Here is a 20848-nt window from a genome sequence, read left to right as displayed (position 1 = left end):
AGCTACATAACCTGGAGAAACTCTGGCATGTGCACACAAGAAGATATAAACAACAACATGCATCATTCATCTCCATTCATAGCAGAATGAATAAATTGTGGTAAGTTTATACAATAGAACACTTTAGGCAATACAAATGAATTAATAACATCAACATAGATAATGCTGAAAAGAAACCTTGAGCACAAAATCAAGTATCAGAATGATAGGTAAGAATGAAACCAATTATATGAACACACAAAAAGAGATCTCTATTGTTTATGAATACATACATATGCACATGCAAATTATAGAATCAGGCCCAGGAAGAATTCATCCTCACATCAAGACAGTGGTTACCTCTGGGGAGAGTGGGAGGAGGAAATTGAACAGGGATGTGGGTGAAATGACTTTATCTGTGTGACACGACTCCTTTTTAAAAAAGAGAGCTGAAGAAAATATGTCAAAATATTGCCATTTTATATACTTAAGAGATGGGTAGACAAGTGTCATAGTTTCTGTATTTTTCCACATATTAAACAGCTATTTACTTTAAAACATTTAAAAAACAATTTAAATTCTTTATAAGTATACGAAGCAAAATCAGTCTTCTCTCCTCTGAAAATGTTATCTTTCCAGATTTCTCTTTTGCTTGAATAAGAAGATATACATATATTTTAATCTGTATCATTGTATATAGGTGTACTTCATTCTCTGTATTTTTCCACAATATAGATATGTCATAATTTTATATACTGATTATTTTATTGATAAGGATTTCGTTTTCCAGAAGTGTTTTTGTTTGTATGTTTGTTGTCATCTTGTTTTGTTTGTTTAGGGAGAAACTGCTACTAAAACAATTCTGTAATAAATAAACTTGTGTATTAATCCTGATGTGCTGCACTTTTACTTCTGCCATATAAATTCCCAGAAGTTTCTAGGTCAAACAGTATGCACATTTTACATTTTAATGACTTATCAAATTGCTTGCAAGAACAGTAGTAATATTTCATTTTCCTACTAATTCTGTAGTATTCCACACATCCTGGCCAACACTCGAAGTTATCCATCTTTTCCACCTTTGACACTTTAAATCATCGGTTTCTTGGTGTTGTGTGTGTGTGTGTGTGTGTTTCATTTTCCTGAAACTTGTAAATTTGAGCATCTTTCCTATGTTTACTAAGCATTTGTGTTTTCTCCTCTGAAAATTGCCTGTTAGTATTTTTTTCTCTTACCAAAATCAATGTGTTATCTGCTATGTAATTCATTCATTTGTTCAGTAAATTTATGGAACAGATAGTATGTGCCTGGGACTAAGTTAGATTCTGAGTGGTCATAGGCAATTAAGATACAGATTGTATCCTCAAAGAGTCCAGGAGAGGGAGATAAGCAAATTTGAGTGACAAACTGTTAGTGGTACTGGGAGAAATGTCTGTCTAAACAGAGCACAATTAGCTGCTTTTGGGGACTCAGGACAGCATAACCTTAATATAGCATATGATGCTTCCGTTGCTGGGTCTTGCAAATGAGTAGGTACTTGCTTCTAGTTCCTTCAGAGTGCTTCAGCAGTCTCCCCACAGCTGGAGATCTGTGCAAGAGAAAAAGGCAATGCAAGTTGAGAAAACTGTGAATAAAACCATGCAGGTGGAACATTTAGATTAGTGCCCAGGAATCAGACCACCGAGATAGGAAATCAGGAGGAGATGTTGCCACTTCCCAAGAGAAATGAGGGTGAAGAATTGGAAGAGCCTGGGGAATATTCAGCTGGAGACATTCAGCAGACAGTTGAATAACGTGTCTGGAGCAAAGAAGAATCGTTCAAGTTAGAAATCTAGTTGTGAGAGTCCTCAACATACAGGGAGCGATGTGTCATTAGTTACAGCAATGTTAAAGTTACACCAGCTCTCTGGGCTTTCTGATGTATAGGGCGGTTTGCAGGCAAACTAAATGTCCTCCAGTTCCTATTTTCTAAAACTCTTGTGCCTGCTTTATTGTTTTTTGTTTGTTTGTTTAACATTGTTTCCCTCGCTTTTAGTTGTCACTTGATGCAGTCAAGGATCTCCTATTATACTCCCTTTCTCTCCCTTAAGAAACTCTGTACATAGGAATCAGCTAACAAAATTTTTAGGATTGTGTGTATATATTAACATCAGTAGCTATTAATATAACTTACAAGAGGGGGCTGAGAATCTCTCTTGGTAAAATATTGAAACATGAGCTTCATGTCTTTTAAGAACTTTGTGGTTTATATCCTGATTCAGGTGTGTTTTTCAGGATAGGTTAAGGACTCAGATCCTTGAGTTCTGGATCAACGAATCTGTCTATAGACTCAGACATAATCTCAGTATTTTAATCACCTTCACAGATAAGTTATTTATGAATTAAATTTTTAAAGAAAAGCTTTTAACCCAGAGATTTACATTTTCATTTCAGAGATGCTTGAAGATGAATCTTTAGTTGCCCTTCTTTGACCACTTTAGCTTGAACACCTTCTTCATCAAGTAGTTTATATGATTTAGGACTAACAGTAAAGTGCAGACGGAGCCGTCATTATTTAAAGAGACATATCACTGACTCCTTAGCAAGCCAAATATTGTTTTGTAATCAAATAATTACCTCAGATTATACTGATTTATGAATTCTTATCTGATCTTATATTTTCTTTTCTTATTTGGCATTGCATTTTATATTTTATCTTACACTATCAAAACAAGATATACACGTGGCTAGAAAATCAAATAGAAGGGCTTGTAGTGAAAAGAAGCCTGCTGCTTCCTCCTTCCAACCCACTTGCTTGCTCTTTAGAGGCAACCCTTTAAAAATGTTCATTTCTAGTGCCTTTGGAGTGCTGCAACAATCTTCCAATTGCTCATTAAGGCTCATTACTTATTGTTGTTTGTGGTTTTACAAGTTTTTTTACAGTGTCTATTGACTTCCTACTATGATAGGTGAGGGTTGATCTCATACCTCCTCACTTTACCTTTATTTTTTCCTTACCTCCATGTTGTTTTTCACTATTCATATTTCTTTTATTGGATACCTACATAATTTTAAACAACTTGCATAAACTTCCACTTTCTAGTCCAATAACCATAGACAGTTTTCACTTTCCCTTCATTGTAAGTGATCAGAATATAGATGCACCAGCTTTCACTTCATTCCTTGGAGTGAATGGTATTCACTCCAATACCATTTTCCAATTCCTTATCTTTTATATTGTTAAGGTAATAACCCTTACATTCTTTTCTGTAATACAGTAAGTCCCTGATTTGTCTATGGGTTACTTTTTAAAATTGAAAGCATAATGAAAAATTCAAAGTTTATAGTACTATGAATGTGTAAATTTTGCTTTCTGCAGAACCAAGTTGTGTAATAAAATTACATTTTTTCTCAGCTACTCGGGAGGCTGAGGCAGAAGTATCACTCGAACCTGGGAGGCAGAGGTTGCAGTGAGCCGAGATTGTGCTGCTGCACTGCAGCTTGGGTGACAGAGTGGGACTCTGTCTCAAAAAAGGAAAAAGAAATTACATTTCTTCTTCTAAGATCTAATGGCACAATTGCTGTGCTACTCAAAGGAAACATTTCTACAGTCAGGCTGGAATGGATTATTTTTTTCTCTGTTCCACCACATGCCTTTACCATATTCTCAAGTTTATCAAAACCCTCATTCTATCTAATTAATTGAATCCCCTTCTCTCCCTAAGACTAGTATTTGAAAACCTCTCCCCCCTCGCTCCTATTTGGACTGGTTACTCTTCAGGCTTATGCAAAACTATAATTTGGGGATTGTATACATTGTTATTCTGGTTTGGTACTTCTGTCTCCCAAAGCCTATCTTGTCTTCTTCCTTAGTTTGGTTGGAATACCTCCTTAAGTAACTTTTTAAGAAATGATGAGCATCATAAAGACAGCTATATAGACCAATGGAATATAACATGGAGCCCAGAAATAAACTCTCATATATATAGTCAAACTATTTTTGATGAGGTATTCAAGACCATTCAATGAGGAAAGGATAGTCTTTTCAACAAACGGTGCTAGGAAAAATGGACATCCATATGCTAAAGAATTAAGTTGGATCCTTAACTTACACTATATATAAAAATTAACTCAATATATCGAAGTCTTAAATGTAAGAGCTAAACCTATAAAATTCTTAGAAAAAAAAATAGAGGAAATCGTCATGGCATTGGATTTGGCAATGATTCCTTAGGTAAGATATCAAAAGCACAGACAACAAAAGGAAACAATAGTTAAATTTCATCAAAATAAAACACTTTAGTGTTAAAGGACAAAATCATGATGTTGAAAAGGCAACCTATAGAATAGGAGAAAATATTTGCAAATCATATGCTGATAAGGGATTAATATCCAGAAAATATAAAAAACCTCTATGACTCAAAAACAAAAAAATAAACAACCAAAATGCAAATCAAAACCACAATGTGACAGTACTTTTCCAGCAAACCACCATGGCACATGTATACCTACATAACAAACCTGCAGGTCCTGCACATGTATCCCAGAACTGAAAATATATATATTAAAAAAGTAATGGCAAAAACCACAATTATTTTTGAACCAACATAATATTATAAAACAAAACAGAAACTAATACGTGTTGGGGAGGATAAGAAGAAATTGGAACACTTGTGCATTGCTACTGGGAATATAAAATAGTGTAGCTGCTGTGGAAAACAGTATGGAAGTTCCTCAAAAAATTAAACATAGAATTACCATATGATCCAGCAATTCCATTTCTGGGTATACACCCAAAAGAATTTAAAGCAGGGACTAGAACAGATATTTTCACACAAATATTCATATAAGCATTATTCACAGTAGCCAAAAGTGGAAACACCCTAAATGTCCATTGATAGACGAATGGATAAACAAAATGCAGCATAAGCATACAATGGAATATTATGAAGGCAATAAAAGGAATGAAATTTTGATACATATTACAACATGGATAGACCTTGAAAATATTATGCTAATTGAAATAAGTGAAACACAGAAGGTCATATATTATAGGATTCCACTTATAACAGGTATCTAGAATAGTGAAATTCATAGAGACTGAAAGTAGAATAGGGGTTACCAGGGCTGCAGGGGGGTAGTAATAGGTAGTTATTGTTTAATGGATACAAAATTTCTGTTTGGCATGATACAAAAATTTTAGAATGGATACGGGATGGTTGCATAATAATGAAAATGTATTTAATACCAGATAAATCATACACTTAGCCGAGATTGCACCACTGCACTCCAGCCTGGGGGACAAAGAGAGACACCATCTCAAAAAAAAAGAAAAAAAAATTGTTAAAATTGTAAATTTTGTTATGTGTATTTTACCACAGTAAAAATTTTAACATTATGGAAAAATAAGACAAGCTACTTAGAATATGTTTTAAAAGTGATGAGTGAGAAGAAAATATTTTGAGTCCTTAAAAGTCTAAAAATCTTTTTAATTTTCCCTTAGACTTTATTGATAGTTCAGCAAAGTGTCAAAATTCTAGGTTGAAAATAGTTTTTACTCAGAAATCTAAAGACTTTTCCTGTGAAAAATCTGAAGACAGCGTGGTTTCTCATTTTAATCTTGGAAGTTCCTGGGAATGTGGCATGTTTTCTTAAAGTAAAACCTACCTACTGAAGACATGAGAAATTCAGAGTGACCTTTTCCCTTATATTTTCAACAAAGGATAAAGCTTCAAACTTAACTTATGGTTACTTTACCTGTTTAAAACAATCTAACAGAATAGAGAACCCAGAAATAAAACCACACACCTACAGTCAACTCATTTTTGACAAAGATGCCAAGAACACTCATTAAGGAAGACAGTCTTTTCAATAAATGGTGTGGGGAAAACTACATATCCATCAGCAGAAGAATGAAACTAGACTCCCACCCCTCCCTATACAAAAATCAACTTAAAATGGGTCAAAGATCTAAGTGTAAGACCCAGACCAATGAAACTACTACAAGAAAATATAGGAGAAACACTTCAGGACATTGGTCTAAGAAAAAAATTTATGAGTAAGACCTCAAAAGCACAGGCAACAAAAGCAAAAATAAACAAATTAGATTATATCAAGCTAAAAACCTTTGCACAGCAAAGAAAACAAGAGAGTGAAGAGACAACCCACAGAAAGGGAGAAAATATTTATAAAGTACTTATCAGACAGACAATTGTCATCCAGAGTATACAAGGACTCAAACAACTCAACTGCCAAAAAAAAAAAAAAAAAAAAACCCAGACAATCCGATTAAAAAGTGAGCAAATTATCTGAACAGGCATTTCTCAAAGAAGACACACAAATGGCCAACGAAGATATGAATAAATGTTCAGCATCACTAATCATCAGGCAAACACAAATCAAAACACAATGAGCCAGTTAGGATGCCTATCATCAAAAAGACAATAAACAAATAAATAAATAACAAATGCTGGAAAAAATTCGGAGAAAAGAGAACTCTTATATACTGCTGGTGGGAATGTAAACTAGTACAACCACTATGGAGAACAGTGTGAAGGTTCCTCAGAAAATTACAAATAAAACTACTATATGATCCAGCAATTCCACTACGGGGAATTTATCCAAAGGAAAGAAAATCATATCAAAGAGACCTCTATGCCCCCATGTTTATTGCAACACTATTCACAATAGCCAAAATATGGAATCATCCTAGGTGTCCAACAACACATGAATGAATAAAGCAAATGTGGTATATGTACACAATGGAATACTATTCCGCCATTAAAAAGAGTGAAATTCTGTCACTGAAGGCAAGATGGATGGAACTGGAGGATGTTAAGTGAAATAAGCCAGGAACATAAACACCACATGTTCTCACTCATTTGTGGAAGCTAAAAAAAGTTGAACTCATAAAAGTAAAAAATAGAACAGAGGCTGGGAAGGGCAGGGGAAGGGAGAGAGAGACTGAGATTTATTAAAAGATACAAAATTACACCTAGATGGGAGGAAAAAGTTCTATATTAGCGGTCCCCTGCTTTTTTGGCACCTGGGACCAGTTTCATGGTAGACAATTTTCCCACAGACAGGGGCAGAGGGTGGGGGTGGTTTGGGGATGAAACTGTTCCACCTCAGATGATGAGGCTTTAGTTAGATTCTCATAAGGAGCACACACCTAGATCCCTCGCATGCGCAGTTCACAGTAGGGTTCACGTTTCCATGAGAATCTAATGCCACGACTGATCTCACAGGAGGCAGAGCTCAGACCGGAATGCTCTCTTGCCTGCAGCTTACCTCCTGCTGTGCAGCCCAATTCCTAACAGGCCACAGTTCCCAACCACACAAGTATGGGACCGGGGGGTTGGGGACCCCTATTCTATACACTGTAGGATGACTATAATTAACAATAATATATTTTAGAGTTTCAAATAGCTAGAATGAGGATACTGGACATTCCCAACACAAAGGAATGATAAATGTTTGAGATGATGGATATGCTAATTACCTGCAGCTGATCACTGTGCATTATATATATCAAAACATCACTGTGTATCCCATGAATATGTACAATTATTATTTGTCAATTAAAATTTAAAAATAAATACATACACAAAGTACTAATAAATAAAATTTTAAAAAATAGACCTGGCGCGGTGGCTCACACCTGTAATCCCAGCACTTTGGGAGGCTAAGGTGAGTGGATCACGAGGTCAGGCATTCAAGACCAGCCTGGCCAACATAGTGAAACTCTGTCTCTACTAAAAATACAAAAAATTAGCCAGGCGTGGTAGTGGGTGCCTGTAATCCCAACTACTTGGGAGGCTGAGGCAGGAGAATCACTTGAACCTGGAAGGTGGAGGTTGCAGTGAGCCGAGATCGCGCCACTGCACTCCAGCCCAGGCAACAGTGCAAGACTCCATATAACAAAACAAAACAAATCCAAAAATTGGTTGTGGTGTTTAAAAATAAGTCATCCCCACGAGTTTTAGATCACTGCAACCAATTGGCCATATACCTCCAATTAAGACAAGATTTTCCATACCTCTTCCAATAAGGAGTTTGAATCTTATGTGGATATATTTTTCTTGTTATGCTATGTTGCAACTTAGAAATACTGAAGTCCTCCTACCTCCTAATTAAGGACGATAGATCCTTATATAAAAAATAGCGTGGAAAACCATGAAACTAATCATTAACTGTAAAGACAAAAGCACTGTTGGGACTGATTTTATCAAGCGAGACTGCTCAATATCTTTTGATCCTGGAATTTTAACTAAAATGATGTGTTTCAATTTTTCATTTTCTTCCTTTAAATGAGAAGACTACCAAGCCTGAAGGCTTAAATACAAAGCAGAAATAATTATAATATATTGGTAAGAGCTATACTTTCGAGTAAACTTTTTTTATGTACTTATGCTCTGAGTTCATTTTCAGTAACTAATAATATGAACATAGTTGAGTTGTCCTCTAAATACTTTATGTATATAATAGACATTACAACCCACACATCCATAAGCTTATACAATACTGCTTTTATGTTACCTATTATTACTAGATAAATAAATATAATCTTTTCTGCAACCAGAAAGTCAATGATGAATGCCTCCTAAATGATATCAAGAAACATAAACAATGTTAATGATTATTACTTGCGCCTTAATTCTGTTTACAATTTGTGAGCAACTTCAGATGGCTGATTTCAGAATTTGAATTGAATTATCTATACTCCTTAAAGCCATACTAGATTTGGGGCCTAATTACCTTTATATCCAGCAACATAGCAACACAGTCAACTATGGTACTGCAGTCAGCTGTTCTCACACCTGAGTGCAGAAACTCAAGGCAATGTTTCCACATGGAGACCATCACCACCATTCCCTTGTTGGTCTTCAGGGCTCAAAGCAAGATGCATGCTTTTGTTTTGCAACATTCTATTGCATTTTCTGCCTACTGGATTTAGTTTAACTTGATGTAATGCTATTATTTTTTCCAGTAGTCAATGTTGTCTTACACATTTAGTAAACAGTCACATTATATTATTGTTTTATGGGATTTTAGCCTGCTGTTGAAATCTGGCAGCACTGGGATCAGAAAAAGAAGAAAAGGACAAATAGCAATTGAATAAGCCCATCTTACAGGGACCACTGCTTTTGGTATTGTTACTTTTTGTAGTTGTGGCCCTCCTCTGAAATGGGAGTCAACTCCATCATCACATTATTGTTAAACTCCCATTCCACCATAAACATAGACCTGCATCTTAATTTTTTGTAAAGATTTACAAACCCTATGATGTATCTCACCAAATCTAACTTTAATAACACAATAATCTCTAAAGCAGGACACATGTGGCATTCTTAATATTTTACATTCATGTGGTTCTTTGCATATTATGAATAATATTTTATATACCTAATCTTACTTAATCCTCAAATAAATTCCATGACAATGGAATTATTACTTCTATTTTATAGATGAGAAAACAGAGGCTCAGTGAGGTAAAGGGATTTGCCTAGGGTTGCACAGCTATTCATCGTCAAGGCCGGGATGTTAGCCCAGCCTTCTGAAACCATCTTCATGCTTTTGCAAGTGTCTAACACTTACTCTGGTTGCTTTCCATATATTATAATGTGGGCAAATTTAAAAGAGGCGACTCTTGATTCAAGTCTTTCAGCATGTCTTATTTCAGAGTAAGTGAGTAAAATTGTGTATAGCTTGACAATCAAGGTTTTCCACCGTCTTGTTTGAACTTTCATTGTTAACTCTATTACTCTCCAATCTCTATATGTGCTTTGGCTCTAGTGACACTGAGCTAGTTTTTTCCTAAGAAATGATAAAATGTAAATTGTTACAAAAATTTGGGTTATTAATTTATTTTGACTAAGTCCCCACTGTGAGTCAGCTACTAAGAAAACACAAAGAGAAAGAAGAATTCATGCTTATTGAGTGCCTTCCAGGATTGACACCTTTACATATGTTATTTTAAATTGATACATAATATATACTTATACAGTACATGTTATATTTTGATACATGCATACAATGTGTAATTATCAAATTGGAGTATTTAGGATAACCATTACTTCAAACACTGATCATATTTTTGTGTTGGGGACATTTCAAATCTTCTCTTCTAGCTCTTTTGAAATATTCAATAAATTATTGTTAACTATAGTCACCTGACTGTGCTATTGAAGGCAATGTTATTCCTTCTATTTAACTGTATGTTTTTACTCATTAACCAACCTTCCTTTATCTCACAACCCACCCTTCCCAGCCCCTTGTAACATTCATTCTACACTCTGCCTCCATGAAATCAACTTTTTAAAACTCCTACATATGAGTGAGAACATGTGATATTTGTCTTTCTGTGTCTGGCTTTTTTCACTTAACATAATGACCCCTAGTTCCATCCATGTTGCTACAAATTAGAATTTTTAATGGCTGAATAGTATTTTGTTATGTATATATACCACATTTTCTCCTAAATGAAGTTTCAAGATGGGTATATCTTCTTCCTTCTTACAAACCAATATCCCAAGGCTTTGAGAAGCTAAATAACTTGCCCATTCTCATGGTAATGTTTTGAGTTTTTATTGAGCCACACAGATGGTTGTGACTTCAAAGCTAGTGGTTTTTAATTATTTACCTACCAAATTTCTCTTAAGATGCTGATCATCTAATTAAACAGATGGCCTTTGAAATTCTCTATGAAAATTAATTATGAGACAGTATTTAATATATATATAGTAAATCTAATCTATGATGGAAAAAATATGTCTATTCTAAATGTTACCATTTTCTAGAATAGATGAGTAGCAGATAATAGGTTATAGTTTAGGAGACTTTCTTCTACATAAAGCAGCCAAGAAAGGCTTCAGGGTGTAAATGAGATTTAAGTGGGACTTTTCAGAATTCTGACAGGTGAAGAAGGAAAGAAAGAGTATTCCAAGATAAGAACATGGGGTAGTTGAAAGTATGTAACTGAGAAAGTCCACATCTCTTTGACGGATAGTGACTACAGGAATATGTGTTGGGAATGAGGGTGGTAACATGGGAGTAGAGTCAAATCATGGAAACCTTTGAACCTCCGGCTACAGACTGGGGATTTATCCTATAGACAACAGGGAATCATTCTTAAATCCAGCTGCAATGTTCTTAAACCAAACAGTAAAGATTTTGGAAGGGGAGATGGGAAGGAAATTTCCATTGGAGGGAACTGTGGGTATGAGGCAAGGAATGAGGCAGTGTATGTGCATGTGCGTGTGTGTGTGTGTGTGTGTGTGTGTGTGTGTATGTTTGTGCATATGCAAGACTAGATTAGAAGACACTGGGAAAGAAAAATCAAGACTTGGTAAGTAACAATGTGGGAAGGAGCAGGCTATGAATTAAGATGACTGTCAAAGCTTCGATGCTGGGGGATGGTGATATCATGGGTAAGCATGGTGATAAGGAGGAAGTGCTCTTAATAATGATTTCTATACCTAGCTACTTGTGATGGGTTTCATATCTCTGAATATCTCAGGATTTCTATATCTGTTTCCTCACTAATTTGAGATCATGGCATAATATCCCAGTGAAAGGATCCAAAAGAGAGTTGGAAACATAACACTAATTGTTAGAAAATTGTTCAAGGGTTAGAAAATATGGCTTTGGAAGTTGTCTGCATAGAGATGAAAGTTCTAGGGGTGGCAATGGTTCCCAAGGGAGAAAAATGTAGTGACATCAGAGAGGAAGACACATTCAACACTTAGTTGTCTTTCCTCATTTCACTGTTTCCATGCAACTTTCCACGGAATAATGTAACTTGTGGTAGAATTGAGTATGTATTTATTAGCTACTAAAACTGCAAGTCTAACTTTGATAGATATAGAACTGTTCATCAAGTATGATCATATGAAGAAGAGGAGGAAGGAGTGTTAAATAGGAAAACTAAAAACCTTGCTAAATCCACAAATTTATTTAGGAAAACAATGCAGTACTTTGTGCTGAAATAATTTACTACGAGATAGCCAAGTAAATTTTCATTTTAACATGACTTAGAATTTCAATTCTCTGAATACATAAGTATGACAGGATATAGCAATAGGTAGTCCAAGTATTTAATAATGCTAATGCTTATAGAACCTGATATAACTATACATTTTCAACATAAAAGAGGCCCCAAGATATATTATCTAATGTGCCTTATTATTTAAATAATCCAAGAAAGCATCACATCTCAGTTGCTCATTATGTTGTTGAGCATTATCAGAAAAAAAAATGTTCTAATAAACAGCATTTTGGGGAGTTTTGGGGGTTTTCTTTGAGAGTATGACGAAAGAAACTCCTTATCATGAGCAGTTACCCTCTGTAAGTCTAAGTGTCTTTTTATTTTGTTTCGCTTTGTTTTCTTTTAAGAGGGGCTTACTATACTTGACACCTAAAGAATAATACTTTGTATTTTGTAATTTTTTGTATATTATAAAATGCATCTTTTTTAAAATAGAAGGTTTAATTTTCTTTAACCTTATGTTTTATTGTACGCATTTTAAACAATTGAATATAATCTCCATATTATCTTCACACTTACATCATCATTCTTTGGACATAGGACTTCTACATCTCAGTTTCATCATCATTTTTCTAACAGTACAATTTTAATGTCCCTCTTCCTATTTTCCTCTTTAATTGTTTGTATTACTCCTTTCCAACTCCTTCTAATGTGGCTACGTTCTTCTGGTAATGAAGTGTAGAGCGTCAACTGTAATTTTCCAGGTCAAATTTTAACAGAGTCATTTAAATGTCAGCAGCCACGTTTTTCAAATGGAGATGCCAGGAGTATTTTATAGCTCTGAAAGCCAAACAATAATATTGTCTATGGGCACTCAAATTTCACGCTTCAGGGAATAAACTGGAGAGTTTGTAAAGAGACAGAAAAGTGTTTCTTCCTTCTTCACCATTGGCTGTTTAACTAATTCAATATATCCACTCTGCTTTTTCATTAATTTTTTTGCATTAGTTTCTAGTTCTATAACTATTGGTAATTGCCATAAGCAATATAGAAAATTACATAAGCCAATAACCTGGCACTGTATTGAAAGTCTTATCCCTGGGAAGTCTCTTGAGCTTGTAGTTCTTAATAGGTAAATTTCATTTTAGGTATTACATAGAAACACATTCTTCTCCAGACAATTATTTCATGATATCCTATATGGTACCCTTCAGATTTTTGTGCAAAATGCTGAACCTCAGAGATTTTTCATAGGAATACAATTATTAGAAATATTTTTAATTAATGCGACTTAGAGTATGTGATGAGATTACACTAGATTTCTTTTGCGTCAACTGTTATCAAATGGAGTTGTCATGACTACTGCACTCAGTAATTTTAAAACAATATAAAAGATTGACACATTTTTCTCTGGGTACCATAGATGGGAACCTCACCTGATAGCAGTGATGTACACCTCTGGTTATCATATCAAGGTCTAATTTTGGTGTTGAGAATAAGTACAGAAAGAAGGAACAAGAGAAATTCTCTAATGCAAGTGAGATTTCAGCCCCCTAATCCAATTAGCATTAACCACAACAGGAATGTGTTTTTTTATTTTTGTTGCTGTTCTCAGGAGAGGTTAGTTTTCTATTACACTCACTTTCTTATGTGGTGGAAAGGAATATGAAAAGATGAGTCATAGCTAACTTAAATCTCATGAAGAGTTGCTTCTTTAATGAAACCAATATCACCCACAAAGTGCCAGATGAATTGATCGATTGCTGGGGCAGTTTGGGAACTTATTTGAAAGCAGGGGCAGCAAGTCAAATTAGATTGCTTTTGTGCTAATTAGACTCATTTAGCAAGATTAAATTTCCATGTTTGATTCTCCTTTTCCATATCTGATTATCTCTGTAAGCACTGTGATTAGCTAAACCAAATATGAAATATAACAAATTCTAAAATCTGGTTGGCCTTGTTTAGCTATGCCTAGAGTAGAAGTGGTGGTGGAGAGGAATTGTCATTTACAAGTCTTGCTTTAAATTTTTTTCATTTCTGTTTTTTTTAAATTTCAGTCAAAATCACTTGCTCTGTTCTAAAATATATACCTGTGTTTGTTGAAACAAGTCTTTTATTGACTAGAAATAGATGATTAAACAGAACCAAACATTTAAAATGCCCTTTGATAATATTTTACATCAAATAATATACATGTAACATATGAAGTCAAATACTGAATATGAGTGCCATAATTTGTATATGTATTCAAGTCCATAAAGTGACAATTTGTTAGTAGTAATTAAGCAACCTGTAGGGTGGCATTATTGAAAAAAAAATTATTTTGTCTTTGTAGTGGTATTTTAAGTACAATGTGCTTATAATTGAGTTCATATACCTTCTCATATGAGTTTATCAATTTTCACATCTATTTATCTTTAATACTAATTGTTCTTCAATAATCATTGTGTTAAGTTCTTGATATAATTTTATTGAATATACAATGTTAGGATGCTTATAAAACACTCTGACTTTTTATACTTGTTACCAAAATACATTTTATTTAGAAAAAAACATTAAAACATAACTTTAATTAGTTCTGGGAAATCATGATTGTCAAGCTATAGATCCTAGGAATGACCAATATTTCTATTTGATACTGCAAATAAGGTTTTGAAGGTACAAGAGTACCAACTACAAGGAAAACCAAAAAATGTAGCAACATTACTTTTCCATCATTCTTAGAATTAATGACACCTTCGAAAGTATGTTTCAGCTGAATGTATTATCAGCTCATGCTTTATTCCCAGAAGGGAACAAAAGCACTATTGGGACTAGTTACCACAATTTAAACTCAATTGATTTTTTGAGTCTTGTGTCCACATGGAAATTTATCAGAAAAGACTGAGGGTAGCTAATTTAATCCTGCTTTTTATGGCTTTTGACAGGCAAGGTCCTTGCCTGGCCAGTAGGGATATATTCTGTCATTATATCCACTTTTTGTTTATAATGATGTGAAGTCTGGACCTGGGAATAATGCCCTTGTATTTGCAAAGCACCTCTTTCACTTGTAACTGGTTACACCTCCTCTACTGTTGATGATTCCATTTCCTCTTGTTCAAAGCATAGGAAGTGCTTTAAATTTGCTTTTACTTTCTTTCTTTCTTTTTTTGAGACATAGTCTTGCTTTGTCGCGCAGGCTGGAGTGCAGTGGTGTGATCTCGGCTCACTGCAACCTCTGCCTCCTGGGTTCAAGCGATTCTCCTGCCTCAGCCTCCCAAGTAGCTGGGACTACAGGCAACTGCCACCACGCCTGGCTAATTTTTGTATTTTTACTAGAGTCGGGGTTTCACTATGTTAGCCAGGCTGGTCTTGAACTGACCTCGTGATCACCCCACCTCAGCCTCCCAAAGTACTCGGGCCACCATGCTTGGCCCTAAATTTGTTATTTCTAAGGGCCCCAGAGCTTTTTGCTCCACTGTGCTGGTGGTACGTTCTAAATCTTGAAGTGTTTAGTACTACTGGGTGGATTATGATCCACATAGGTATCTTACCTGTGTAAGCCTGAAACTTTTCATCATAGTCCAAGGCAATATGCCTTGTGCCCCAACTTCCCAGGCATCTCAGATCAAATTTACAGACAAAAGTCATTAGACTACTAGTGAGCCCTGTGGGTGGATCAGCACCAGTCTGCCTGCTGGGAAAACAAAAGGTACATGACCTACCTCCATCACCCTTTACGACCAACAATCTTTACGTAGATTGTGTTTGGCAACACTCACATTTATACCTAAAAATAAAAATATAATATAATATAATAATTATTGTATATAATAATATGCAATAATTACATAAGTATAATTATATAAATACATTTATATAAATATATATTAATACAAATCTATTAGCAATATATTATATTATGTTAATATATTATCATATTATATTAATACAATATAGCATTATTTTTATATTTATATCAATATAATTTTTATATAATTATATAATATATTTATATTAAGATAAATTTATTAATAATATAAATGAAGATTTATATTGATAAAATATAATCTATATAATATTTTATATAATAGTTTCCCACATGAACTCTAGACAATGTAATGAGAGAGCAGAAAGATGTTATCCATGAGGGGTGAAGTAGGCACAATATAGCCTAAAATTTTAAGGTCATATGGCCTTAGGTCAAATTGCAATCCATTTAAGTATGATCCTGAGTCAAAAATTCTCTCTAGTTCAGTTACCTCCTTTATTAACTGGGAGAACAACAATATTATCTACTTTAAATAACTATTTTATGGCTGAAATTAGCCAGTACCTATAAAGAATTTAGACCAGTGACTGACATGTAGTAAGGCCTTTTATTTATCTTTGACTATACAGCACAATTACATAAGAGAGATGGGACTCGAATCTGACTAGGAATCCAATCCTTGTTCCACTACGTCTTGGAATAATGTGGCTAAATTTCAGATTCTACGTGGCATGTTTTTAACATTTCCAGTTCACTGGCCCCAGAAACCCCTTACCCTAAGCTTCATGGATTCCTAAGAACAAACGAGGATGCTTAGACACTAATGATATCTGCAAATTGGTCTAAGTGTGGATTCAAACATAATACCTATAGTCATGCTATTACATGGCAGAAATACGTGTTTAAACATCTGGCATTTTTCAGAAAGTTCATACTCAGAATAAGAACTGTTAAAAAAATACAAATACAGTCAGTCTGGAGCTTATCTCTTACTTTAAATCATCAAAGGACAGCCAAATCTCAACTAACTATGAAAGAATCAATGAGATAGTACTTACCTCCTCAAGGAAGAACACACAGACAGCTCATTTATTTTTCAAACCTTCACAGCAATGTGCTAGTGTAGGATTTCAGTGGCTAAGATTCTGTGAGTTGCTCAAACTTGCTCAAGCTTTCCTGTATTTTTATTTAGAAGAAGAAAAGAAGGCATATTACATTTAACGATATGATAAATTCTGTGTACCCTTCAGTGGTCACTTTCTTGTATGACAATAAGTACCATAGTAATATTTGCCCTTATAAAAAAATAAATTTAAAAAGTATAGTCCCATTCTGTGTATATACGTGGTTTATGATTAAGAATGAAAGTAGTGTCTTCATGGTTCTGATATTTGAAGATTAATATCTACCCTTTTTTGTATACCCAGTTTATACCAAATAAAACAAAACCTGCCTCTCAACTCAGAGATAACTCTTTTAGCTTGTTAATATACATCCTTCTAGAATATACACACATACCCACTCACAACACATTCACATATATGTTTATGTTTCTCCCTTTAATGGGATTCACGTTATTTTTTAATTTTTTTTTTTACTTTAATAGCTTTAGAAGTACAAGTGGTTTTTGGTTACACGGATGAATTGTATAGTGGTGAAGTCTAAGATTTTAGTACACGCATCACCGGAGTACTGCACTTTGTACCCAATGAGTAGTTTTCTATTCCTTACTTCCTTCTTACCCTTCCCCCTTCTGAGTCTCCAATGTCCATTATTCCATTCTGTATGCCTTTGTGTACCCATAGCTTAGCTCCCACTTATAAGTGAGAACATACAGTATTTTGCTTTCCATTACTGAGTTACTTCACTTAGAAAAATGGCCTCCAGCTCCACCCAAATTACTGCAAAAGACAATATTTCATTCTTTTTTATGGCTGAGTAGTATTCCATGTTATATTTATAGCACATTAGCTTTATCCACTGATTGGTTTATGGGCACTTAGGTTGGCTCCATATCTTTGCAATTGTGAATTGTGCTGTGATAAACACGTTGTTGCAGGTGTATCTTTTTCTTTATTGGTTTTGCTCAGATACTTCATTCAGCCAAAAAATACCAAGAATCTATTATGTTTGGTATTGTGTACAAATACATATATATTTTTATACACCAGCATATGATACATGAGGAAACACATTCTTCCTCTAAACTGTATCTAATGATACGCATAAGGCTATTTCAGGTTAAATTTATACTACAGTTATTTATTTTACCAAGCATTATGAAGAAAGCATTTTGACATCCCAAACAGATATTTCTCTCCTTTACTGTAATATAATTTAGTCATAACTCAAGGTAATTCTGAGAAATTGAAATACAAGCAAAAGGAACAGTTCCGTAAATATCAATAAAGATAAACAAAAGACTTAAAGGGAGCAATGTGAAAACATGTCTGACTTTTCAGCTAGATCATTTAAATTTTTTCTTTGGCAAACAACTGAACAAAACCCCAAATTACCCAAATTTACTAAGGAAGTGGAGCCACATGATGATAATCAACACAAGAGTCTCTGCAGCCATCCGGAATTCAAGCTGTGCATATGGAGAACTCTGCTATTCCAAACAACTTGTATACCAGGGGTGATTCTCTATAATCCATTTGAGCTACGAGTCATTTAGGAAGCAAAATTAGACTTATTTTCCCCCCAAAGATTGTTTTTACTTGTCATTGCATGCTCATATACAGGGCTCAGAGCTGATGGATAACTTACTCCTAGTACCCTGCTTCCCAGAAATGGAGATAGCAGCATTGTGTTTTACCCAATGGATAATTTACTCTCTTGACTAATGACCACTTAGATAGTAGGCAAAAGGATTCAGATTTCTAAAATCTAATGGAAATTTAAGGTAAAAACTTAAATATTTGTCAAATTATTAAATTCTTAGCGAGGTGATCACTAATGTTGATACAGAGCTACTAAAGAAAGATTTTTGGCACCCCTAAATTTATAAAAAGTCATGCTAACTTAAGTTTAGGCACACTCAAAATTAATTTGAAGAATTCTAGCCTAAAACTATTTTGTAAATTCCATTCAATTAACAAATATTGAGGGACTGATAAAAACTACAAAATAAATCTTTGTTAGATGAATAGGTATCTCTCACATGTGTGGCTTTGGGTTAGACGTAAAGAATGCAAACCATAAAGGGACATGGAATTGTTTCTGGAGGAACCCAGAATTTAAAATGTTAAGAAATGTACACAGTAAATACATGGTATAGGAAGTGGAAGGTGATATATGTCTTAAAAAGATTGCTGGGACATTGTGCGACGGACACCAAAAGGGAAAAGTCATGGAAGAGGCAGAGTTTGAAGTGACTCTTCCAGGACTGTAATGCTTTGGATGTAAGACCTGGAGAAGGGTATCCCAGATACTCGCATGCAATGGCACAGAGGTAGGCAGATGCTGTCTGGTAGGAAATGGGACACCAGGGAATATTTGTGAGTAGGGAAATGATATGGTCAGGGTTTTGCGTGGGGAAAAGCAATTGGCAGAAAGTATTTAAACTGTGTGGGAGGGTGGAAAGGCTGGGCGGGAGGGAATGGACTGCCTGCAGGTCCCTGGAAATGCAGAGCTGGAGCTTGGGACCAGGCCAGAGTTGGGGATAAGAGTTTGGGAATCTGGGTGTCCTCTTCGTAGTGTTCATAATTGAGAAACCCCAAGAAGAGCAAAGCGCAGGGCAGTTTCTTGCTGGAGGGTGACAACATCAGAAGGGCCAACCTCCATGCTAAATATCCCGCCCAACGTCTGACACCTCAAAACAACAACAACCACCAAAACAAAACAAAACAAAACAAAACAAAAACTCACCACAAAACCAAAAACCCTCAGTACAAAGTAAGGCCACCTCCCCATAGTGAGGTGGGAAGTTAAGGTGCAGAGAATCAGACAGGATAGCGCATTCCAGGGCATATCAGGGCTAAAACTAAGGCAAGGATGACATGGAGTATATTTAAAACAGTGTACTTGGTTCCAACAATGATAGACTGGATTAAGAAAATGTGGCACATATACACCATGGATGGAGTACTATGCAGCCATAAAAAATGATGAGTTCATGTCCTTTGTAGGGATATGGATGAAACTGTAAATCATCATTCTCAGCAAACTATCGCAAGGACAAAAAACCAAACACCGCATGTTCTCACTCCTAGGTGGGAATTGAACAATGAGAACACATGGACACAGGAATGGGAATATCACACACCGGGGACTGTTGTGGGGTGGGGGGAGGGGGGAGGGATAGCATTAGGAGATACACCTAATGCTAAATGACGAGTTAATGTGTGCAGCACACCAACATGGCACATGTATACATATGTAACAAACCCACATGTACCCTAAAACTTAAAAGTATAATAAAATAAAATTTAAAAAAACACTCAATAAACAAGATACAAGGAAAAAATAAATAAATAAATAAGTAAATAAAAATAAATAAGACAGTGTACTTGGACCTTCCTCAACAGCCATCCTTCTTGGTCTATAGAAACTCAGGAGTCCCAGCTTTAAATAGACTTGTCACGGCCTGCGTTCGTTTCTAAAAGGTGTTTTAAGCTACTTTGTTTTCCTGAAAGCCCCTGTAACCGTGCCAGCTGTCTCTATTTCGTGCCTGTGAAGGAGCACTGGGGTCAGAAATACGTAAGGCTCAGTGTTATTATTCAAGTTCATTGTCTTTACCGAGCCCTGGAAGTGGGTACAGGTCTAAGTGTTCACCCAGCGGCCTCGCCAAGCGGTAACTTGGCATAGTTTTCCAGCTGGTAAGTTGATAGGCAAAGGAAAGAAAGAAGGGTATGAAGAGCGCCCCCGTGAGAAGCAAGGGTTAAGGTTGCCACGGACCCGGCTTTACCCTGAAACCCAGGAAAGCCGGGTCACTCGGGGCTAGGGACGGCCCCCGAGCGAGCGGGGCTGCAGGTGCCCCGAGGAAAGTCAGATCTTATCTGCGCTCCTAGTTATCTCCGCAGCTCCTTCTCCAGGAAAATAATCCTGGCACCACCACTCAGGAGCCATCTGTCTTCGCCCCAGTTCCCCGGGGTCGAGCAGTCAGCCCAGGGTCAGGGTCCTGCTGTGGGCGGGCGGGAGGACAGCCCTGC

General features: G+C 35.6%; 1 long non-coding RNA gene across 1 annotated transcript; it reads right to left on the bottom strand.

Moving 5' to 3' along the window:
• Positions 1 to 689: 689 nt before the first annotated feature.
• Positions 690 to 16837, bottom strand: LOC129524127 (uncharacterized). Its single transcript, XR_008667801.2, has 3 exons — positions 16754 to 16837; positions 15649 to 15713; positions 690 to 1567 (listed from the first exon to the last, which is right to left on the bottom strand). It is a non-coding gene; the product is annotated as an uncharacterized lncRNA (long non-coding RNA).
• Between the last annotated feature and the right edge of the window lie 4011 nt (positions 16838 to 20848).

The sequence above is a fragment of the Gorilla gorilla genome, chromosome 7, assembly GCF_029281585.2.
Source record: "Gorilla gorilla gorilla isolate KB3781 chromosome 7, NHGRI_mGorGor1-v2.1_pri, whole genome shotgun sequence".
Taxonomy (NCBI): Eukaryota; Metazoa; Chordata; class Mammalia; order Primates; family Hominidae; genus Gorilla; species Gorilla gorilla.
The sequence above is the reverse complement of the archived record's forward strand: the minus strand, read 5'-3'. Positions and strand labels throughout refer to the sequence as shown.